This window comes from Monodon monoceros, unplaced genomic scaffold (assembly GCF_005190385.1).
Source record: "Monodon monoceros isolate NGI ecotype Baffin Bay Population unplaced genomic scaffold, NGI_Narwhal_1 Super_Scaffold_4, whole genome shotgun sequence".
Lineage (NCBI taxonomy): Eukaryota > Metazoa > Chordata > Mammalia > Artiodactyla > Monodontidae > Monodon > Monodon monoceros.
This window is the reverse complement of record NW_021703781.1, coordinates 60,267,586-60,292,690: the sequence shown is the minus strand read 5'-3', so window position 1 is coordinate 60,292,690 and position 25,105 is coordinate 60,267,586. Positions and strand designations below refer to the sequence as shown.

The 25,105-nt window shown below is 39.9% G+C and overlaps 1 protein-coding gene across 11 annotated transcripts in view; it reads left to right on the top strand.

The window, feature by feature from the left end:
* Positions 1-25,105, top strand: part of SORCS1 (sortilin related VPS10 domain containing receptor 1) — a 560,723-nt gene that overhangs the window by 317,030 nt on the left and 218,588 nt on the right. The window lies entirely within an intron of this gene.

Below are 25,105 nucleotides of genomic sequence, written 5' to 3'. Positions count from 1 at the left end.
GGTATATAAGTGATATCTATCTTCTTTACTTTATTGATTGAATTAATTTAAAAAAATGTATTGTCGGTAACCTGCTTTTCTTGCTTCTGCTTATCACATAGAAGAATTTGTCCTTGGATAAATACTTTCTCAAAGCTACATTCTTAAGGTTTTCATGTTGCTGCTTTAAAAGGAATTTCAAATCTGAAACAGGAAAAAAATGGAAGTTTTATAAAGACTTAAATTGAAATAATTATATTTTGATTAGGCATTATTAAAGTGAAGAACTCTCTGAACTAGTGCATTTCATACTAACCTGTAGCATCTCTCTGAGAAAGAGGCTCATTCTTTCCAACTGCTATTAATTTTCCCTGCCTGGCTTCCAATTCCCATCCTGTAATACTTTCAGATGGTGGCATTTGCTTATCACTAACGCGTCACCGTGAAAACTCCAGCTTGATTCTCTCACACTTCTAGGATGCAGCTTCGCTGGAGTGATAGCTATATTTGAAGTTCTGTATAGGCTCTTCAGAGTAGAGTCACCCAGTGTATCTGAAGCAGAGAAGAAATGGGAACCTTCTGAGTGAAAAACAAAAAGAACCAGGAACCATCTTCTGCACCTGCTTCCATCCTCCCTTTCACCTCCAGAATGGATGACAGAGCTCTACAGAAATGGACCCAGTTTCTATCAGTATGGCATTCCTAGGTTGAGTAAGAGCCTTCTGTTTAAGAAGGAACACGGCCCAGAGTCCCACCATATGCCTCCACTAATGACACTGGGCTGGATGACTTCACATGGTTCCCACTCTGGGATGGGGTTGTTAATGCCGGGCTTGGAAGGGCAACGTAAAATATAGCTGAAGAAGGGAGACACATCCTATCACGAGTTTTCAAATTGCTTACAGGCCACTCAACTTGTTTGTCAAGGTTTTATGGTCCGTGCCAAGCTTCTGGCTGTGTCACAGACAAGGCCATGCTCTTTAATTGATTCAGCCATCACTTATCAACCATCTACTATATGTGAGGTAATAATCTGGGTATGGAATAAGATGGGCATGATACACCTTCTCCATAGTTGGCAATCTAGTAAAAAATGCATATTATATCATATAGTAAAAACTTAATTTCTAATTATGTCACACTGAAGGCAGGGTTCCTGAAATAAAAGCTCACAGAAAGAGAACTTGACCCAGATGTAAGGTAGGCAGAGGGTTAGGAAAGGCATTCCAAGGGAGGTGATATCTAAGCAGGATTAGGAAAACAAAGAGGCATCAGTTAACTCTTAGTGGAGGGGATAAGAAAATACATCTGCCTGAACAAACAGTGGTGACAAAGAGTATTCACGGGCTCGCAGACAGTTCCTGAGAGTCACTTAGAGTGTGGATGGGGAAATTGAGTTATGCGGGCCAGGAGTCAGGTCATGAAAGGTTTTGTGTACCATGGTAAAGAAGTTAAATAATGTGCTGAAAGGTACAGGATTACATTGGAAATTGTAGACAGAAGATGGGTATTGTCAGATATCCATTTTGGAGAGTCAGAGAGGGGCAGGAGTGCAGACAGGGCAAGGATTTAGCAGCATGAGACCAACCTCTGAAAGAGATGATACATTTCTATCCTCCAGGCAACTGACTTTGAGAGAAATCACATAGCAAATGGAAACACCGAGTCTGTATTATCTACCGTGGATGAGACAGGAAGAAGTACCTGTAATAGACTGGAATCAGGGAGTTGATTAAAGAATAGAAATCCAAGCATACTGAGATATGAAAATTTGAGATTTGGGGAAACCAGGAATAAAATTACCATTATATCCGCAAAGTCCTGGTGTAAAAGGCTCAGAGGCAGGTGGAGTGTTCACCCAGAAGAATTTCAAGAATTCCCTCATTCATCCATTGCCCGTCAGAGATACTGAGATGAAAACCCCTTTCCCACTGCTAAAAACTCTTTATACTTACTTAACATTTACTCAGAGACTTCTGTGGAAGGATTTGATTTTGGTGATTTAAACACAAAAGTCCTCTGAATCTGGGAATAGTGTTACCTGACCTTAGATTTCAGAAGGATTTCAGGGATATCTGAAGATGTTTTGCTTTCCTAGAATAGGGTTTTTAGGTCTGTGTGTGTAGCTAGTGTACTTTCCTTCATCTCTTGTCTCAGGTGACATCCAAGAAGCATGCAGGCTGGATCCATGACATCACTGAACTAGATGTTTCTCCTTCTCAAGCATTGTTTCCAGATGTCCAGATTCCTAAACATAATCCCCTTGTCTGTTCTAAAAAACAACATTTCCCTATACATTTTCCCCCAGAGCATGAGATTATTTCCGTAAACACAGCTGTTAATTATGTACCCGAACAGCGACCAATGTGGCAACTTGCTGAATTAGTCCCTGGGCACACTGTCTCCTTTTTGGAATAAGAAGAGATTTCCTTTGATGCAGCAATTATAACAAGTACTTTTCCACTCTCTCTCTCCCATCAATTTGTTTGAATAACCTGCGCCTTGCCCAACCTTCTCTTTCTAACGAAACCCCTTGTTCCTAAATGCCCTCATTTTTTGACACTATTCCCCACAAATTGGCCCCATATCCTCCTCAGATTTAACCTGTAAGATACGCTGATTGTTAAATGGTTGCATGTCAGTTTCACTCACAGGAATCATTCGTACAGTAGATGTTTGGAGATTTTGATATGAAAAATGTCCTTGTAGAAATCAACTGTAATAGGAAACTTTCTCCAGTAATTCTCTGCTGCAAGCCTAGACTGGTAGCCAGGGAGAAGATGCACAGTAATCGATCTCATTGTATCCCTCAACTGTTACAATTCCAACAGATACCGCATTCGGAACCTCTTTTATCAGTGCTTCATAACTTTCAGAGAATGTTCTACTCTTCCTACCTTATTCGCATCAATCAATAAACAATATACTAGCTGAAGAGAAGCCAAGATGTGTCATTGCGATAATGAGGCCTAAAGAGCTGATAGATGTTGGGGAGGAGATACTGAGCATTACCAGTACCCAGAATAGCTTGGATTCTAACAACCTTCAGCCATTGCTATCAAGAAGGCAGAATCTGGGCTTCCCTGGTGGCGCAGTGGTTGAGAGTCCGCCTGCCGATGCAGGGGACACGGGTTCGTGCCCCGGTCCGGGAAGATCCCACATGCCGCCGCGGCTGGGCCCTTGAGCCATGGCCTCTGAGCCTGCGCGTCCAGAGCCTGTGCTCTGCAACGGGAGAGGCCACAACAGTGAGAGGCCCGCGTACCACAAAAAAAAAAAAAAAAAAAAGAAGGCAGAATCTAATCGTTCAAACACACAAAGTATTGTGAGAGTGAAAGTCTGGCAGAAGACTTGTGTTTCTGCATGTGCATGCGTAGGTGAATGCTTATAGCCTGTTGTAATAAATACATTAAGAAGTGTAGATAGGTGCCCCAGTTTTGCATATTTCCCCACTACTCAATATTTTCCAAATAAATACGTGCTCCTTTTATAATATGAAATATACTTCTTTGTAAAGGCATGGTGTTTACAGGAATGATAGTGTCTTCATAAATCTGTTTCATCAAGAATATGACTCTTATTCTAGACCCATGAGTTTTACCTCTTGGCATGTTGGTTAATTGTCTCCTTTTAAATCTGCAAGCAAGGTGATTTTGCTTTGGTGAGCAGAGGTCTGGGCCTAAGGTCTGTGTACAGGCCATCACGTGTGATCAGGTGAAAAGAGAGGTGACCCAGTCTTCCTAATCAGAAGGGACAAGATCATCCCTGAGTGAAGGATAGTTCTTTCCTTCCTGTGCCATCTGCTTTTACACCAGCATTTCCTGCATTTTTTTTTTAATTGTATAAAGTCAAGTTTTGCCGAGCACCTATTTCATTGCCTGCTTTTCTCTACAGACAAATCCTCCCTGAAGCCAGCTTACCTTATCTCCTCATACTTTATATGACTGCCCAATCTGAAAATATGTTTTCTAACCCTGAACTTCAGTTTCTACTTCTACTTCTATCCTGTTTGGAATTTGTCTTTACTCTCAGGATGCTTACTTTCTATTTTAGAAGTTACAACCTGTACTTAGTAAAGGAACTGACAATATAAGGCATTACGAGTCAGTGGCTTAGACATATATATCCCTCATGTGCCTGAGTGACTTGGAATTTGAATGTCCTCAGTAAATGCTTATAAATTCAGCATAAGGCTGTATAGCATAATGGGTGAAAGTGTTGACACTGGCCACATTATCTGTGTGATCTTGGGCTGGTCACTTAATCTCTCTGTGTCTCAGTATAATAATCTGTAAAATGGTAATACTAATAGTAGCTGACGGATAGAATTATAGCCTTACATGAGTTAATATGTGTAAAGTCCTTAGAACGGGTCCTAGCATATGGTAAGCGCTCTTAAATATGATGTTATGTGAATTAGTAAAAAATCAAAATTATAGTTTAATTATAAAGAACATACAGGAATTTAATTTAATGCCCCAAACAGTACTATTTAGAGACTTTCTCCCTCCCTTCTTCTTTCCTTTCTTCCCTACTCTCCTTCCTTCCTTATTTTTCTCTTTCCTTTTCTTTCTTTGTCCCGACTGCTCTCCTTAGAATTATGAACTGTGACACATATGTAATATAATAATATTTGGATATTTAGTGTTCATCTAAATACTTGATGAGTTAATTGATGGGTAAATTATCCTAAAATTTTAAAAAGTTATGTTTCTATCCATTTTACTACCAAATATTGATTAACAACTTACTATGTAGAAGACAGTAGAGGAAGATGAAAGATTCCATATCTGGTATCGATACTCCAGTCTGGTAGAGGAGACAAACAAATAAACAATAAGAACAGCAGCAACAACACTGAGTAATTGGTTTGGGGAGATAGCATTTCACCCAGTGTGCTTTGGAAGGACAGAGGAAAGTCACCCTACCCAGCCTGCTGGGGCAGGGGAGACTTCCTGTTTCTTCACAGGATGGACCCATAACCTATTTACTTTTTGGCCCCTCAGTCTGTGGTGTTGGTGGTTAATTGGTGAACTACAACATGTAGACACGGTAACCCCTCATTTATGGTTTTGTTTACAATCCTAGAAATGTTCTAGAAGACAAGATATCAATACCAACCTTCAGGAAGTCTTGCATTCATATGCTGGCTTTATGTAAGTATTGTTTAGGGAATACTTATTTTCGAAATGATTCATGGAGGTGAACAGTTACTTCAATGGCATGTAAATCCCACTTGTGCATTTAATTATTTAGTAATAGGCTGTCATTTCTTGCTTGAGAGATTGAAGCCATAGCTTAGAGCTGAAGTGCTAGAAGATACTACTCACTATAGGTCGATTACAGATGAGACAGCATATCTAGTTGCAATGGTGCATCAAAATCAGAAGCTCAGGGCTTCCCTGGTGGCTCAGTGGTTGAGAGTCCGCCTGCCGATGCAGGGGACGTGGGTTCGTGCCCCGGTCCGGGAAGATCCCACATGCTGCGGAGCAGCTGGGCCCGTGAGCCATGGCCACTGAGCCTGCGCATCCAGAGCCTGTGCTCTGCAATGGGAGAGGCCACAACAGTGAGAGGCCCGCATACAGCAAAAAAAAAAAAAAAAATCAGAAGCTCAGTCTGTCTAAGTTGCAGCAAAATAAGGCAGGCAGACAATTCTGATTCCTTGTAATAGGGCCTGATTTATTCCTTAGGCCAAATGCTGTGTTTGTGGAAATGCATGTAATAGTTCTGCCTTCAGTCATAGAGATCTTTGCCTGAATCTAAGGCTCCTAGGCTTCCTTGCAGGACGTGGAAGAATAAAGTGACAGAAGGCAGTTCCCCTTTCAGGACCTTTAAGAAATGGTACCTCATATTTCAAAGAAAGTTAAAGTAAACTTTTTGTGTCAGATAGGTTTAGTTCTTGGCCAGTCTTTGCCTACTGTTCAATTATATACATAGTTTGTTTTTTGTTTTGGAGTATTGTGTGCTTCATTTTAGTTTCTACATCCTTGTGCCACTCAGGGGATGTGCTGTTCCCTTCGTGTCCAGACTGCTCTCTCAGAGCCCCCGCCTGCAAAAGCCATCAACTAGGAGTGGCTGGCTGCATGGACTTGAAGGTGGTAAAAGCACATTGGCCATCTGTTTGGGGTTGGTACAGAAGCTTAACAGAGATGATTCTGGATAATAGTCAGATTGATGTTTTACCCCAAGGGTGCTTAGGGGGGCTTTGTTTTGCATGTTTTTCAGTAGACCTGGTTTAAAAATTCATGGCTGCACCTGGTTGGTTGTTCCTGTCCTCTGTTTTTCAAATATTCTGGCACAGCCAAAAACCCTCCTCAGCAAGAGACTAAATTGGAAAAGGGTTATGTTCAGAGCTTAGAAGAAAAACTGTGCAGTTTTCAGGAAACTCGCCTAAGTATAGGTGCCATGAACTGAAAAGATGGGGTGTTTTTCAGGTCAAGATTTCTGAAAGTTAGCAGCATCGTGTAGCTTGCTTTTCAATTAGTCTTAAAGCAAAACACCCTTTAGCTCAGTGATATATTTGAAAAATGGAAATTTGGGTTGGATCCTATCGCCTACAAATTCCAAAATGCTCAGAGGTGTTTGATGGACTAGATGCAGACAAAAAGAGCCAGAGAAACGTGGCACTGTTTTTCTCAGTAGATAATCTTACCGAATGTCTTAAAGATGATAGATCGGTGAGAAAAACAGTTGTTATTTGATCAGAGAAAGGTGCTATCTCTTCTATGTAAGATTTATTCTTGTTTGGAAGTGAAGACTCTGGTTCAGCTATGGATGAGCCAAATTCAATTTGGTGAGGATCCAGGGAACTCAGCTTCAGATCAATTAATCTGTAATAGTTTCTATTTCCCAGACTTCTCTTTCTCTCTACCCTTTTCTCCAGGAAAAAGTGATGAAAGATATTTGCTCAAGGCTGAACTTTAATAAATAAAGTGACCTTTACATTCTAGCTCAAAAAAGTAAATATCATCTCATAGGTTTCATTGGCAGCTGAGCCTGGATGGGGTGGGACTTACGCTTATAATGCAGCACTAGAAGAATTTACCTTCAGGGAAAAAGCAGATTTGATAAAGGGACTGGTGAGAAACACTGTATGTCAGGAAGATCTACATCTTCTTAAAAATTTGCAGTCTTAGATTGAGAAACTTGATGAAGTTTCTGTGATTTAAAGCTTCCACTTAGCACAAACTTTCTTTCTGCTGTCCTTCTTACCATAGGTTTACCTATGGTAAATTTCTGATTTCAGAAAACCTGAACTACCAATATGTAAATTAAGGAATTATTCCCTTGACACAAAGAAACAGCACAGACTTCTTTTAAACAGGTATTCCTTGCACATTCTGCTAAATAAGGACAAAACTTAAGACTCACATGCCAAGAAAAGATCAATTGAAGATGAAACCTTTGGAAAAGGTAATATTATTTATAGGTATAGAGGATTTGATCCAATAAAATTTGATTTGCCTACCTCATTAGAATATATCTTTCACCCCAGAATAGTTGTAAAATGTTTGAACCGAAAGAGACACTAGAAACTAACTTTCTCTTCCAACCCAGTATTTTAAGATGATGACTTTTGGGCTCAGAGAGGTTTAAGCGACTTTCCTAATGTCCCAGAACCAGCCAGCGGCAGAAGTGAACCATACTTCCCATTTCACTACACACTTCCTTCCCCCTTGACTGTCAAGTAGTTCACCCACTTTACAGACCATTCCCCTTTGGAACACTGGACTTCTCTCATAGTCCTGTAATTGTGGCACGTTTTTTAACTTAATCATGTTGGATGACTTGAGTACGTGAAGCAAGCGTCTTGTTCCCCCACGAACGCCAAAGATAACAGAAAAGACCATTATTCTAAAGGTTCAGAATCGATGTGGTTTTGGTCATCTTTCCCAGCAAGAAGGGTCATCAGAGCCAGAGCTTCTTTCCAGCCCTATAATCAGCGCAACATCACCTATCTCTTCCTCAGTGCTCCCATCCTTATTCTTTTGTATCTTGTTCTCACAGATAAATTTCAGAGTAATGAGATTCATCTAAAGCCACAGAAAGCCTAGAGCCAGTTATAAGAGTGAACTAACAACTGTTACATGTCTTCTGTGAGCCAGCAAAGTAGACAGTTGATTGGTAGTTCCTAAAGTCTGTTCCTCAGAGCCCTAGTTCTCTAGAAGCTCCATGAACAAAAACAGATTTTGTCTTCAAATACATTCAGCAAATGTTAAAAAGTATCTCCCTTTTTGCCTCCAAATGTGCTTTTCAGAGATATTAGTAAATCAAATAAACCTTACAAATTTTTTCTTTATTCTACTATTCCTCAAATTTGCATGACTGTTGAATCTTTATGATATTGCAACTATGAATTTTGCTTAGAAAATGCTGAGCTCTGTGCTTTGGATCCATTTAATCGTAGTAAACACCTGCTCTGTGAAATGGACATTTTTAGCTCCATTTCATAGCCATGACAATAAAGAATCAGATAATAAGTGATTTCTCAAGGTCACATAACTAGTAATAAGAACTGAGAATCGAGTTCAAGTCTGTGCTCTTAGCTCCTGGAGGAGTCTCAATTCAAATACCTATCGCTTGAACAGGCAACTGGAGATGTGACTAAGGATTCATTGGGCACGGGTGTTTTATTTCAAAGAGAAAAAGTGAGATAGCCTATGAATTGGGGGAAGTGAGGAATATCCCCAGTGTCTAATGTAATCTCCATCCTCTCAGTTTGTTGTTTGATGTCCCGTCTTGAATAGCAACAAGGACGCAGTACTTACTTTTTATTTAAGGTCTGAAGTGATGCTGCATTTTTTTTCTCTTATTAATGACAAGAGCCAACAGATCCAGCTTTTAGTACTGAGAAGGCGGCAGAGGATAAAGTGGATTGTGATAAACTAGAGATCATATGACCTGACCTCTCTCTACAGGAGATGGCAGCTCTAAAGCTCTTGTTGGTTATGACCATATGGGAATATGGTCCTGGTCAATCTGGACCTTGTTGGAAAATTGGCTGATCAACAGTGCTCTTTGGGCCAACATTATTTACATCAAACAGAACTTGGAGACTGGTCAGAGTCAGCCTGTGCACCATGCAGTTTTAACCTCTGTATTTCACTGTGCTACTTGCCAAGGAAAAAAGTCTCTCACGGAAATGATTCCTTGTAGCCTTATGGTTTTCTTTGTGGCAGTTCCACATTCTGTGGCTTGGAAAATTTGTTGAACATTAAATAGGCACATGTGCTCATTTACATTGGCAAGTGTGAAATTGGGGAGACATGTTTTCTTTATTCGTCTCTCCTGTTAGATCCTTGAAGAGCGTTGGTTGTCAGACTCAGCTGTCTTTTCCCAAGGGGTGTGCTTCTGAAAAATCTTTTTTGGAATCTCCAGTACTTATAAATTTGGCTGGAAATAACTATAAAGTATGATTGGCATTCTGGTGGATTGGACTCCTCATGGTAAAGGCTTAACTGCCCAGCTTCAGGGATACTGGTATTTGGTCTAAGATTGCGTGTGTTCCTGACACTTCTCTTTTTTTTTTTTGCGGTACACGGGCCTCTCACTGCTGTGGCCTCTCCCGTTGCGGAGCACAGACTCCGGACGCGCAGGCTCAGCGGCCATGGCTCACGGGCCCAGCTGCTCCACGGCATGTGGGATCTTCCCGGACCGGGGCACGAACCCGTATCCCCTGCATCGGCAGGCGGACTCTCAACCACTGCGCCACCAGGGAAGCCCCCTGACACTTCTCTTAGCTGAACTATTGCGACAACCTCTTAAGTGAGCTTCCTGCCTCCAACTTCTCTTTAATCCCACTTCTGTGTCACCTCCAAAGTGGTCCTTCCACGTGAGCTGTAGTCTTTTAATTTCCCACTTTAAAATCTTGAATTGGTGTGTATGGCTCAGAATAAATAAACTCCCTTTTGCTATTTAAGTCAGAACCCCTTTGCATGGCTAGTAAAGCTCTTTTAACTTGGCTGTAGACTGCTTTACCTAACTTCTGGCATACTGCGGAACTTGCTATTGTTACCCAGTCCAAGCTGCATTGCTCGCTGCACGACACGACAGGCCAATAAATCGGAGACGAGGTGTTGAGGCAAGGAAGACGACTTTATTTGGAAAGCCGGCAGACTGAGAAGATGGCAGACTAAAGTCTCAAAATAACCATCTTATCGGGGTTTGGATGCCAGTTTCTTTTATAGAACAGAGAGGGGGAGGAGATGAGGAAGTAAAGTAAAAAGCCCGTAAGATTTGCAAATGTCCCCTGGAATGGCCAGCGTCAGGGAGGGGATGTGTTAATTTCTTCTTTCTTGCAGCCATCCACAGGTGGACAGGGTCTGGATGTTTTCCCGAACAAAGGCACTTTGGTTTAACATTCAGGCAGAGGGGCAGGGTTCCCCGAGGCAGGCCATTATGTAGAGACAGTATCCTTTTAGTGAACAAAAGCAGCGGAAAGGAAAGCAAAGGTTAAAGTAAAAGAAGCAGATCCAACATGTAGTCAGAGTTGGCTCTTCCGTTACACTATTACCTGAGCATGCAGTGTGTGCTCACACTTCTCTGTCTTTGTAGAGGTTGACTCCTCTGCTGTGAAATCCTTTCCGCCCCTTCTATCAAATACCTACACATTGTTTCAAAACCCATTGTAGAATCCAGCGCACTATGGCTCCTTCCCTCACTCCAACAACAGGAAAAAAATTACTTTTTTGTGTTCTCACAATACTTTGTATGTGTTACTACCTGTACGACTGTGCATTTTCCCCTGAATTTTACCTCTTATTTCTGTGGCAGAGCCAGTTGTAGAAGAATTCACAGTGTAGTAAGGCATTCAGTGTCTCATTTATAATTTAATCCCCAGTCTTAAGTGCAATAGCTATCACTTGGTGCCTAAAACTTACTTAAATAAATTAGAAGAAAAAAAGAGAGAAAGAGAGAAGAAAGAAATGGTTGAATGGTGAACATCTGGCCTAGAGAGGAGTGAAAACATTTTTCTCAAAAAATCCTTTATATTTCAAAAGTCAGTTTTTTCTATTCGTTCTTGAAATACCTGAAGGCCGAATCTAAGAATTTTGTTGAGGGTATTTCTGTATTTTTGTTAAAATATCCTGTAGATAAGACAGACTTTATAAGGTTCCATTTAGTGCCTCAATTATGAATTCAATGTAAATTGTATCAAAGAGGGAATATTCAGTTTAGTTGACAGTTTCTCATGTGTTTTAGACAAATTTACACATGTTGGTTAATAACCACTCTGAGCTCATGCTCACTGGTTAGAAGACCTGCTTATTTGGCAGACCTGGGAACCAGGTTCTTGGGTGTTAGCCATACAAATGCCAAAAATGCTCTGAAATTGTCTTGGAGAAACTATCATGTCCCTCACTGCCTAATTTCACTCCCTTGTGGTTTGCTTCAATTTCCAGTTGGAATATCTTAATTAACATTCGTAAAGGGCTGTGTAAAGTTTAAATGAAAATGTCATGTATGTATAAAATCTTCTTAAATAGGAGCTTAACTTGCAGGGCTTTTTTGTGAAGTGAAGTATTTTTTTAACATCTTACAATTTATGATAAATGGGTTACAGGAAAGGTTTGCCTATGAATTGATGATAGAGTCAAAATGGAGAAATCATGTTTTCTGTGGCTCCTTTATTCAGGGAACACAATTACTGAAGTGCCGTGTGATTTAGAGTTTTTAATCTCTTAATGGCCTTCAAACTTGAAATGCTTATCAGGGGTCTTCTATGTCTACTCCTGTATAATATGTGCAGAATGATACTTTCTTGCTTTTTTCTAGAAACTTAGATGAAGATTGAAAATGTGTATAGATAGACTGTTAAAAATAGACTATGAAGTAAGAATGGCAATATATATAAATCAATAAGAAAAAGAGTAACAATCATGATTTAAAATGGAGAAAAACAGTGAACTGGCAATCTACCAAATGAGGATATTCAAATGACTAAACACACGTGGCAAAAGGAAGAAAAGGAGGGGGGGAGGAAAGAAAAATTCACTATCCTTAGTAATGTGTCTTGACACAAAATATACCTTTTTCCCTGGTCAGCTTAGAAAACATTATAAAGAGAGAGGAGAAAAAAAAAAAAAAAAGGTAGTGTTGGTGATAGGTACTTCCCATGTCCCTGATAGGGAACCATGAATTAGTATTCTTTTTTACTGAGAGACATTTGGTAATATGTATCCAAAGAGGTAACAAACTTTCTATTCTTTGAAACATCAATTCTACTTTAAGGAAATTACTTGAAGAAATAATAGTTGATGTACAGAAGTGTTAATGTACATTAGGTCATAAGAGTATATCAGTGAAATTTAAAAACCTTCTAATAAGGGATTAATTGCGTAGTGGTGTTTCCATCAATCAAATTGAACAGAATTTGAATTGGCTATAATAGTAGCCAATAAAAAATGATAATACTAAAGAATATTTAATAGCCTGGAAAATGTTTGCAATGTAGTTTTAAGGTGGAAAAAGCAGGTTAAAAAGCAGAAAGTATCACTTGGAACTCTCTCTTGCTATGTAAACCAATCTTTCTCTCTTTCCCCTCCTCCCCGTGTGTGTGTGTGTGTGTGTGTGTGTGTGTGTGTGTCTGTCTGTCTGTCTTTCTCTGTCTCCCTCCCATTTATGTATGTGTGTGTATCTATATATGCATAGAAACAAAGGTTGTAAAAGCAAACTTCAAAATGTTAGTGACAATTATCTCTGCATAGTGATGTTTGAGTGATTTTTCTTTTCTTATTTCTGAGTACTTTTGAGGTGGCATTTTTCAAACTTTTCTGCAATGAACACATGTTAATTCTTACTCAAACTTGAAAAAAAATACTAAATTTTAAAGCAAATAAAATGAATAATTTAAAAGAAACAAAGTTATTGTATCATTGGTACATTGATATTTATCAAAAACTGGACACCTGCCAGCTAACTTAAAGCCTACACCCCTATCATTAGGAGCGCTCTTTTCTTCTTCCTTTTACTCCGAATTGAATGAATTAGATTCAGTACCAGCTGTTTGTGAACTGAGGAGGGGCGAGGTTTGAGAGGCTCCCCAGTGACAAGACTAAGCTGCAGCCTGACACAGTGCACATGTGACCTTCAGAGGAAAACATGATGATCAATGTGGGCTCCAAAGAAGAGCCTGCCAGGTTTATAGGCTGGTCCACACAACTGAAATTCTAGAATGTCTAAGAACAGGCAAGTGGCCATCAGTGTTATACAGGCAAGGCTTCATTTGGTGATCAAGATATTTGAGTGAGCATTCTAGAAAAAACATAAATTGATTTTAGAACAGGGTTTACTTTGAGAATGTGTTCTTAATTTAATAAAATATGTCATCAGAAGAATTATTTAGATTGAAGGTGGAAAAGAGGTTTCTATTATATTAGTAGGAGCCTGTCTGACAGTGGAAAAGTATGGAATTAATGGGTGGAGTATGGGAAATTATTTGAACCTAGAAAACTATTTCATGTTCAGCAGAGAGCTTAGCACATTTCAGTAGTTCCAGAAAGCATTGCTATATTATAGTCAAATGAATTAACTGAGTTGTATTTTCACGACCCTGGATTTCAGGGAATGGTAAATGATATATGGTATATTCTGTCAAGGAAGGTGTGGTCTATCCATGAGTTTGTAGGACCTCATGTATATAACATACATGTCATTTTCATTTAAACGTTACATAGCACTTTCTTCTTTAAATAAACATGGTCACTGTTTTTTAAAAGTTGCTCAGTTACTGGGAAAATTCACTTTTGGGAAGAATTCTCTGAGGGTTTCAGATAAAGAAATCTTCCACTCTGTAGGATGACCATATAATTTATAGTCCAAACCATATATTTCTGAGTGTCAGTAATAATATTTATGATGGTACAGTAGGAGGAAACCAGGACTCTACAGGACAAAATATGACATATATTCACCTCATCTCTGATCCATTCGGAGAAAACCAAACTGCCTGTGAACAGTCTCTCATATGGTCAAAGCAGCTCTTAAATCAAGATCAGTCAACTTTGTAAATGATGGTATCTTTATGGGCATATTCAACCCATCACAAACATGAATCTCAATAGGAAAATGCTTTTACATAGTCACAAAATAGAATGGAACTTCTATAATTAGATTGTATGATAGCACCTTGATTAGGTATCATTCTGATTATTAAGGATGCTAACTTCTGAGCAACTGTGGTGACTAGATACATAAAAGATATTAGCCCAGATACATAAAGATCATGTGTTTGCAAAGGTTCTATGAAGGCAAAATTTTTGTTCTTTTTGAACCCTTTTTGGGGATCCTTTTTATTCCTTTTGAATCGTGGGGCTGAAAAATGCCACTGAAGTCAAGAGGGCTGGTTTTGTAGATATTTTCTTAAAGTGTGGATTCCCCGTTGGTAGCAACTTGGAGCAGATGAGTGTTTTATAGGGTTGGCCTAGTAGCCATAGGAATTGAGCTACACAGCAGGACGCATATAAAATAAAAAACAGAAAATGAAAATTGTAGATGGTTTTACACCAGCCTGTGCACAACGAAAATTAAACTTGCTGTATGTTTCTGGGACGCATTTACCATTCAACCATTCACAAATGGCCTTTTGTTGTTTTTGTTGGTCCAAGGCTACCTAAAAAGTCAGTCAGTTTATTTTAAGACCCAAGAGAACAGTAAATATTCCGTTTTCTTGCTAGATTGTGTCGTAATTGATATTGGTGGTTCTGTTGTGAACATAAAGGGACAAGAACTGGTTTTGCTCTTAAGAAACTCATTTTTTATAGCATGAGATCCTTAATTAAATGATGGGATTGAAATGCCTAGATATGGGCTGTCTTACTGAATAGTTAATTATGCACATTTTAATGAATATTTAATGGATATATTCTTCTATAATTCAATCCGGGCAGTTTATGTATCCTGAAAATCCACAGACTAGAATTTCTTTTTTTTTTTTTAAGTGAATGGTGTTTTTCTTTTTTTTAATTAATTTATTTTATTTTTGGCTGCATTGGGTCTTCATTGCTGCGCACGGGCTTTTCTCCAGTCGCGGCGAGCGGGGGCTACTCTTTGTTGCCGTGCGCAGGCTTCTCATTGCGGTGGCTTCTCTTGTTGCAGAGCACAGGCCCTAGGTGTGCGGGCTTCAGTAGTAGTGGCACGTGGGCTCAGTAGTTGTGGCTTGCAGACTCTAGAGCTCAGGCTCAGTAGTTGTGACGCGTGGGCTTTATTGATCCGTGGCATGTGGGATCTTCCTGGACCAGGGTTTGAACCCATGTCCCCTGCATTGGCAGGTGGATTCTTAACCACTGCACCACCAGGGAAGCCCCAAACTAGAATTTCTTGACCTTGGGTCTCTTGATATCTCTGAGACTGACTAACAATAAAATTCATTTAGGCTTCAATAAATATTCATCTTGAATTGATACCAGATTGGGAATTTATAGCCTTCAGAAATTTAAGGTAGAAGCTATTTCACAGCCAAAACCCAATGAAAAATCTGATAACCTCAAGTTGCCTGATTTCCAGATGTATTATGATTATGAAAAGACTTTTAAATTCATATTGAATATAATAATAATGTTTTTATCATACTCCCCTTATTTTAACTATAAGTGACATATTGTACAGAAAATAGTTGTTGTCATATATCTCCAAGATGGCTGCCGTCAATTCTTGCCATTCTTCTGTGTGTGCATATGTCCTTACCCCCTTGAGAGGTAGAGTCCATTTTTCTCTTCCCGTTAAATCTAACTCAGAGTTAGTGACGTGTGTGATCAATATAATGGGGCAAAACGGACATCTAGAACTTCTGAGGACAGGTCATAAGAAGCCTTGTAGCTTCCACTGGAGTCTCTTGAACACTCACTCTTGGGACCCTCATACTGGGAGAAGCCAGCCACCAATTATGAAATCCAACAACCATGAAACTGTAATACTCTGTGAAGTTCAAGCCACGTGGGAAGGGCCTGGAGGATGGGATTCAACATGGAGAGAAAGAGAGAGGCTAAGACCAACACATGAGTAAAGAAGCCATCTTGGAAGTGGAACCTCCAGTTCCAGCCACCACAGTTGACATCGAGTGGATTTAAGACTCACTGCCTAGCTGAGCACTTTCGGAATCCCTGACCCACAAAACCAAGAACAAAATAAATGGTTGTCTGTAGCCATCATTCTGATGTAGTTTATTGCACGGCAATAAATAAGTGGAACAGAGGTCCTTTTCTCTTAACATATGGGATGAGTTCTGCTGCTTCTGAGATACTTGTTTTGAAATGGAATCAGCCCAAGATCTAGAACTGCCATGCAATCATGGGAAAAAAATCTTCTTAAAACATTGCATTACTATATTGCCTGCTCTGACGGAAGGGAAAGAAGAGAGGAGAAGCAGCAGCAGAATGTAATTATGCTCCGGGGCAGCTTGATTAAGCATATCCACCCTGTCTGCCTCTCAAAAACAACTTGAGATGATCAGTGTCTGTTATTAAATAATTAAGGAACTAAGAAAAAATGTTACGTGAAAATAGACCTCCTTGTTAACTGGAGGCACTTTTTCTGGATGTTCCCCTCCCGCCCCATCTTCCTGAGAGCTCTGCAGAGGGGCTGGGAGGCAACCGTCACTTCACTAATCTGCAAATCCTGTTGGAGAGAAACCCCTGCTGGTCTCCACTGTCTTCCCCGGAAAGCTTTAATAGCCAAATACATTAGTAAGGTGTCATGTGGCTGAGACTTTATTAATATTCCCCAATATACCCTGGTATATTTGTCCATTTACCATGAAGCATTAATATAAGTAAAATTAAACCATACTCCTCAGAATGATGATACTAGGAGAGCAAAGAATGAAGCATGTGGGTATGTTCTTTTCCCTGATTTTCAGAATGGATTCATTCCTACGGGCTCTTCCTCCCATTCTGACTTTCAACTTGATATTTATTCAAACTCTAAAATCAAATGCACAACTTAGCGATTTTACCCCAAATGGTATGTCTCTCACCTAAATCAATGTTAACATGTACTGATAGCTTCTCTTTCTTGCTCTTTCTCCCCCACCTCCTCTCCTTTATCATTTCTAGTGGAATAAAGAGATTTCTTACCATTAAATGAACATCATTTCTTATAAAGTTTCCCATGAGCGAAGAAGATGAATGTCCATTTCTCCCAGAATCACGGCTCCCTCTGATACCAGCTAACATTTAAAAATGATGTAACCTTTTGGCATTTATAGCTCTTTGGGGATTTAAGAGAGAAGTTACTCTGGGACTTGTAATGACCATGGAAGTGTGTTCTGATTGAGTTTGAGCAGAGGCTATGGATAATGCTGGGATTTTTAAGGCAGCTCAAATATTCTCAAGGTATTTAATCAGTCTCCACAGTGACTGCAAAAATAAAAATCTCAAGTTTGTACATCATTCTTTTCCTTTAAAAATGCCATATTTTAAAACCAGATGACACACTGCTAAGCATTAATGAGTAGTCCATATACTCTACTATCCGCTTAGTGTAATAATAGCAACTTCTCCAGCAAAATGAGTTTATTTTTTAAATGCCAATTAGACATAGGATCTGTTTATGAGGAAAATAATTACATTGTAATGATTCTTATTGGCTTTAGCATAAACTTTTTTTTTTTTTTTTTGTGGTATGCGGGCCTCTCAGTGTTGCGGCCTCTCCCGTTGCGGAGCACAGGCTCCGGACGCGCAGGCTCAGCGGCCACGGCTCACGGGCCCAGCCACTCCGCGGCATGTGGGATCTTCCCGGACCGGGGCACGAACCCGTGTCCCCCGCATCGGCAGGTGGACTCTCAACCACTGCGCCACCAGGGAAGCTCCATAGCATAAACTTTTTTGAGAACAAGCTTGTATGGAAATGTTTGTTTCCTTACCTGTACTGTCATTAGGTCAGAGCTTTTTTGACCATCTCTATCATTTTTTTCTCACCCATGCTTATGATAAAGAATAAAACCAGTTTTATGGAGGAGCGAAGGTAGAAGAATAAGGAAGAGGAGGCCAGCACCACTGTGAAAAATCTGAGTGTGAACCAGGACTGGGTATTTTGCTTCCATAGATTTATATTTAAAGCCCCCTCCCAAAATTATCTATATTTCTTCAAGAATATCTTACCAATCATCTTGTTATTGAATCTCCATTATTTAACTCCTAGTCCCCGATTGCCCCCCCACTTCTTCCCATCTAGGCAATATTTTTATGAGATATTTGTAAAACAAGGTTTATCTCTTTCTTTTTTAGAACTCAACTATCACATTTTATCAGAGCGTACGGTACTAAAGTGACATTCTTTATGAAGTAATAATGGTATCATTGGCACAAAGCTTAACATTGCTTTCACACAGATGATCTTATTTGATCCCATAGATATCTTTACCACTGATCAGCAGTGTGACCTTGAACAAATCACCTCATTCCTCAAAGCCTCATTTCCTCTTCTGTCAAATGGACGTAATATCTATCTGAAGTATTTTAAGAGTTTAATGAGGTAATATATTTTAAAGGTTTAGTGGAGTGCCTGGTACATAGCAGATGCTCAATACATATAAGCTTTTTTATAGTATCACTACCCTCAATGATGAAACGGAGGCTCAAAAAAAGATTAAGTGAGCTGTGAGATCTTCAAATTGGCATCAGAGACATGGCAGAAATGAAGCCCAAATCCGTCTTTGGAGTTAGGCCCCATGGGATACTGTGATTATAGTATATATTTATGGTTTGTTTTTCCTTCTTCTCATGGCATGAGTGGGATTCACTAAACTCACTTTCTTCCTCTTTTCTGAGGAAGTACACACATCCACAACATTGACAAAGGTCAGGTTTAGGATTTGGTCATGGCTCTTTTTGTGGAAAACAAGCATGTGGTTCAGTATCCCCACGCTCAGCCCAGCATATCAACCTGTCCGTATGCATGCAGAGGGTCACAGTAATGGGAACAGAGTCTCACAGCGAAATGGTGTTTTTTAGTTTGAGATTCTCTAAGTTAACTCGAAAGAGAGGGTTGTGTTCCATAGTCCCAAGAGAAATCGGAAGCAATCTTCCATAAACTTCCTTTCTTGAACCGTCTTCTAAGGAGTGTAACCGATATGTAACCCATATGTTATCATTCCTGGTGAGTGTTACTATTCTGTGCTTTACAGAGTTTGGCAAAAAGAGTATTGATTGAATTATCATTATTATTACATAATAGGTAATAGGTTGGGTCTTCTAAGGCTATTAAGAGAAGTATGAAGGACTGAAATTGTTTGATACACTTCTTGAAAACTCTTTTTTTCCCCCTGAAAATTCAAAATCTTTGAGTCCTCATAAAAAAAAAAAGTTCAAAAGTAAACTTAGAGAATACAGTGCAAAAGTTTCTCTCCAATTTCATTGAATCAATATTCAGGTCACAAGAAGATGGTCTATTGTCCAAATGGTCTCCTGATCTCTTAGTATTGAATGACCCTCCTTTGTGTTAATGAACATGGGTGGGTTACTTAACATTAGGTGAGCTTCACTGAGTTTGGGGGAGAGGGTGAGAGTGGGACTTAGGACAAGTGATTGCTCACTGGGTACGTCTTTCTACAGACTCTTTTCTATCCGTGTTTACTTGATTGAACCTTTTTCTTTTTAATAACTTTCCTCTCCTTTTCTCACTGTTGTTCGTACTTCAGTGACTTCCTTTTCATGGGTCATTCTGGGATCCTGTGTAACTTTCCCTAATACTATCCTGCAAACAGTTGCCCATTGCTAAGCACTTGTTGCTTTCACCCTCGGCTCATCTGGGAAGGGCAAATGCCCACCTCGCACTGGGAATAGGCAGCTCTTCCATCCACATGGGTCAGCCAATTATTTACTTGCTCTGATTATATTTTGCTTAATTTGTTTTTTATATTGGAGCCAGAGTTTTGCAGATAGCCTCTTATACTATTTATAGATAGATTTTTGTTTGAATGGAGTGGCTAGATAACTAGAGTGCCCAATTGCTGCTATTGTTATTTTCTTTGTCATTGTCATTATCACTATGGAAATTACTTATTATGCACCTGTGATATGGGCATCTGGGTCTGAGTTAAGCCTTGAGCAAAACAAGAGAGATATCCCTAGTATATTACCTCTTCTTGATTCCAGTCCGTGAATGACAAGGAGTAGACAGATGAGCAAACAAATAATGAACAACACATAAAGTAAATACTCTTTGCTTTAGGACCAAAGAAATGGTGGGAAAAAATGTATGCCTTGGGGTGGTGAAGCTGCCTCTTATTAATAACTCCACCCTGCCTAAATAGGTAGATAATGGAATTCCAAGAACACCACACCTAGGAAAAGAATCTGGAAGACTAAATGGTAGGAGCGCTCTTCTGGGAGGAATGTTCTGAGTAGACACCTAGAAGGATCAGGAAGCTGTCAAGCAGCGTTTTGTAGAATTACATCATTTAACCCTATTTTGAATCTGGAGCAAGTCAAAGGGAGTGGAGATGCATTTGATGTTTGATGACACTGAGCTTTCAGAAGGACTAATACCCAAAAAAAGGTAGAAGTGACATATTTGAAATCTATAAATTGCATTTCACGTTCATTTATCACCTCTAGGAAGAGCAAATAGAGTTTCTTCCTTCCCCTGAAGTGGATGATGAACGATTGCTTAGAATTGGGTGGTGGGAGCCGGTGTCACCATTATTGACTTTCTATGGAAAACAGTTCACCTGTAGATGCAGTGAGTGTAGCACACCCTGCAGGACACGAGTAAACTGGTTCTAATCACTCATGGGCTGATCTGAACAGAGAATAATTACTTTCCTGTTAAGGGCAGACTCTTCCCATTGTCTCTACCCACCCCACTTACTTCCAAGTAGAACAGCAGAGATTTGTTTCAGAGGACTCAGAACTCTCAGTGTCACAGGGATCCATGAACTGCATTTAGCAGAAGCAGGGACGAAGAGGACTCATTGCTTTATTCATTCATTTGTTCATTTACAAAGATGTATGGACCTACTGTGGAACAAGCTTTATGCTAGGCAAACAAGCCCTCTTTTTAGAGAGCTCACTTCAGGAATCCTGCAGAGTTTGGAGTCATGCCTTTTATAAAGGTCTTTTAAAGTTCTGTCATTCAGATTGTATTCCAGAATGCAGAGGATTAAACACAGAAAAACACCATTTATTCAGAGTCACATGAAAAGCCAAAAGAAGGGAGCTTCCCTGGTGGAGCAGTGGTTAAGAATCTGCCTATGCAGGGGACATGGGTTCGAGCCCTGGTCTGGGAAGATCCCACATGCCATTTAGCAACTAGGCCCATGTGCCACAACTACTGAGCCTGTGCTCTAGAGCCTGTAGGCCACAACTACTGAGTCCACATGCCATAACTACTGAAGCCCACACGCCTATAGCCCATGCTCCACAACAAGAGAAGCCACCACAATGAGAAGCCCGTGCACCACAACGAAGAGTAACCCCTGCTCGCCACAGCTAAAGAAAGCCCACGTGCAGCAACGAAGACCCAATACAGCCAAAAATAAATTAATTAATTAAAAAAGGAGAAAAAAAAAGCCAAAAGAAGATAGCCAATGTAAATCAGAAAAAACAGGGATCACTGAATATATTTAAGGAATGTAATCTATTATTTTTTGAAGAATATTCACTAATTTGAAGTTTCTATTTTGATAATATTTCCTAGTAGAATACCTTCTTGAGAAGATAGAACTTTATTATTGTTATTTTTTAATAAATTTATTTATTTATTTTTGGCTGTGTTGGGTCTTCATTTCTGCACGAAGGCTTTCTCTAGATGTGGCAAGCGGGGGCCACTCTTCATCGCGGTGCGTGGGCCTCTCACTGTCGCGGCCTCTCTTGTTGCGGAGCACAGGCTCCAGACACGCAGGCTCAGTAGTTGTGGCTCACGGGCCCAGTTTCTCCACAGCCTGTGTGGGATCCTCCCAGACCAGGGCTCAAACCCACGTCCCCTGCATTGGCAGGCAGATTCTCAACCACTGCGTCACCAAGGAAGCCCATATTGATGGCTTAGAACTTTATTTATAAAGGGCATCATTTTCGTCTAAAGATTGGATCACACTTATTATTTACACTGTATCTTTTTTCTCAAATGGGTTAAACATTTTCTATTTAGGTCTTAAATTCTTTATTTGCTTACTAACATATTTACTTTTCATAACCTACAACATGACAGAACAAACTTTAACTCATTTGAAATATAATTACTAGAAGATTCTAATTTGAAGACTGAAATAATAAGATTCCACTAATCCAGTTAATAGTTCATTAAACACTTACTATGGTTCAACCACTGAACCAGTTGTAACCTAACTGTGTTGAAGCTTGTGATTAAGCAATTGAAATACATTGTATACAGTGGTGTGTATTAATGTGTGTGTATGCATTTGTGTGTTTACAGTTCAGGTGGAAACGAATATAGGCCATAATATTAAATGAAAAAAAAAAAACAAGCAAAAACTCAATCTGTGATATGATATGTAGCTGCGGATAAAGGAGTAGAAGGGGGCACAAACATGGTTTCACTTGTTGATGGGATAGGGTCAATTTATTTTTCTTTGTAAGTTTGTTTGTTTGTTTGTTTATTTATGGCTGCGTTGGGTCTTCGTTGCTGCGCACGGGCTTTCTCTAGTTGCAGTGAGCAGGGCTACTCTTCATTGTGGTGCGCGGACTTCTCATTGCGGTGTCTTCTCTTGCTGTGGAGCACAAGCTCTAGGTGCGTGGGCTTCAGTAGTTGCGGCTCGTGGGCTCAGTAGTTGTGGCTCGCAGGTTCTAGAGCACAGGCTCAGAAGTTGTGGCGCACGGGCTTAGTTGTTCCGCAGCATGTGGGATCTTCCCGGACCAGGCGTCATGGCATGTCCCCTGCATTGGCAGGCGGATTCTTAACCACTGTGCCACCAGGGAAGTCCCTATTTTTCTTTTATTTTGAATTCTACTGACAGTCTTACGAAGTTGTTTTTGCAATAAAAAATGGCTAAACAAAAATGGATCCAGACTGACCTGTTTGTTTTGAGTGGATTGGAGCAGAGATTTGAAAGAGGAACCACTGGAAGGTTTGTGTAATACAAATACATCTGTAAATCTTACAGGGGGGAATATCCTGACATCTTCTATAATTTCCAAAATGTCAAATTCCCAAATAAAAGGTTTTAGGTGAAGACTGTAAAGAAATGGTGAGATTTTGGTCTACATATTTTTAGTACCCAAAAGAAAAGATTGAGGAAGCCAGGAGTTTTATTTGCTTAATGTTAAATAACCATATGTTTGAAAATATTTGTATTATTCTACCTCCCCCATCCAGTAGTACTTAGATGCAGAATATCTCATACAGTTTGTTGACTCAGAGTATAAATGAGTATCAGAAGTATTTTAAATAAATGATAAATAATCAACTTGATTTGATGATATTCTGTAGGCCCAGGGTTTTTATTTTGATGAAGTCGTCTGCCAGGAGAAGCAGGTGGTGAGATCCGCACTTGTGGGAAGAGAGTAAACATATTCTGGTTTACAGGGAAATAGAAAAGCCGGGGGGTGGGGAAAATCACCTTGCCTGAGACAATAGATGCTCTAAAATTGAGCCTCTTCATATTATCATAGAAATTACTTGCTGGCAGTAGTGCAAAAGGCTGTTATATATTATTGTTAATTGTGGTTGGAGACACAAAGCAATATGATCATTTGATGACTTATTTGTTTTTGGAAAATGACAGCTTTTGTGTGCCAGTAAATATGAAATCCCCTGGAAATATTCTTGTAAATTTAGGAGCCATCTGATCGTCCTTGCTTAGTACGTACAATAGACTTTAATGATGACACGGAAGTTTGTACTTAGCAGATTACCTGATGGTTCTGCATCAGTTATCCAGAAAGGGAACACTGTCTGCTTGGTGACTACAAGACAGAGAGACCTATTACTTTGTCGGAATTTATGGTCGATGGACAGTGGCTTCACCAGAGCATGGGAGGGGAGGCAATTAGTCTCCAGTTTTGTGTGTGCTCTTCATCTTGTCCGGAACAGAGCTGACAGCCACAGCGTTCCGCTCACTCCACTTCATCCGTCCCTTTCTCCTCTTCGAGAAGGGCAGGGTGAAAGAACAGCGAGGAACCTGAAATTCATCAGGCTGAGCGTGTCTGGTGTGAGATCGTTGTGTGCCATTTGCTGTGATCGGACACCACTTTGGAATATGACAGTAACTATCCTGAGGTTTTAATACGATTGCCTCCAAATGCCTGAGAAAGCCCTGTGTGTTTGCCTGGCACTCTGTTCTCTTACGACAGGGCTCTAGTTTTGTTTTTTTTTTTCTTCCTTTCTCTCTCTCTCTCCTTTTCCTGGAACAGCCACATCCTTAGCTGGTAATCTTTAAACCCTGGGCTGCAGTGATCTCTCTTCATACGGCCACACATTAAGCACATCTGTCATGCTTCTCCAAACCAAACTCAGAAAGTGCCAATGAATAAGCTGTTGGGGAAGAAGTCAGTGGGTAGCATTAAGGCCACCTGACTGGAGGCGTTAGGTGTGCACTTTGACTGAGTGAAAGGCAACCTGCAGAGTCGGGAATGAGGTACTTTATCACATATTCCTAGAGGCGTAAAACAAGAGAGTAAAAAGCCATTTTCAGAGCAGCTCCTCCGTCTTGTTCCTATTGTGGATGGTTCACACTGCTATGGCCAAGGTTAACCCTCAAAAGGAGAAAGTTCCAAGCCTCTGGAGCTGTGAATTTTTACATGAGTATAGCGTATACTCTTGTCAATAGGCCAAAGATGAAGAAGGGCATCCAATGACTTTTTCCATGGAACTTACATTCATATCTGTTCAAATTACTCTCGGCATCTTTCTAGATCTATGTGACTACTCTGAAAACTTTCCATTCATTCCTTTAACTTCCGTTCATTCATGTCAAATATTTATTGAATATATAATATATGCTGGACCTCATTCTAGCTGCTGGGAAGGCACTTGTGGGGATAAAAATAGAGAAATATCACTATTCTCATGGGTTTGTGTTCTAGAGAGAATATATAGACAATAAAGAAAATAAATAAGTAAACTATTAATATGTTAGTAGGTGGTAAAGGAGCCTTTGGACAATACCCAGAGCAGGCTTTTGAATGCACAGTCTTTGACTCAAGACTCAGAAAATCAGACTAAGGGCAGGATG